At 43.1% G+C, this 394-nt stretch overlaps 1 protein-coding gene across 4 annotated transcripts in view; it reads right to left on the reverse strand.

Moving 5' to 3' along the window:
• Window positions 1-394, reverse strand: part of Lrmda (leucine rich melanocyte differentiation associated) — a 1,173,619-nt gene that overhangs the window by 203,500 nt on the left and 969,725 nt on the right. The gene's annotated exons all lie outside the window — the stretch shown is intronic.

Here is a 394-nt window from a genome sequence, read left to right on the forward strand (position 1 = left end):
ATGGATATAAAGTCATCAGGTAGATTTCAGTGGTAATGTTTTTCACATCTACTAATTATTAAGGAGCAAATTTTTATGCTTTGAAGAATTTTTTTTGTAATTAATACACGCACTTCCTAGGTAGCACCCTCCCATAGCCTCCCCCCACTCCTAGGGCCCTTATATTCTGATATCCCTGCTACTGTCTGCTGTGTTGTCGGCATCCCCAGCCATTCCCCACTACTTGCCCTTCTGGTGAATCTAGTCAGCCTATCTAGAGGTCTTTGTTTTAGGAGGGTCAGCTGTTCCTCATCTAGCGGTAATCAGTTGTTAATATTCCTTTGGATAAGATTGGGGTCTGCTGTTCAATTTCCCAGTTCTCTGCTGGGTTACTATCTGGGAATCCCTTTGGCCA

This window comes from Nannospalax galili, unplaced genomic scaffold, assembly GCF_000622305.1.
Source record: "Nannospalax galili isolate Female #2095 unplaced genomic scaffold, S.galili_v1.0 scaffold83, whole genome shotgun sequence".
Taxonomy (NCBI): Eukaryota; Metazoa; Chordata; class Mammalia; order Rodentia; family Spalacidae; genus Nannospalax; species Nannospalax galili.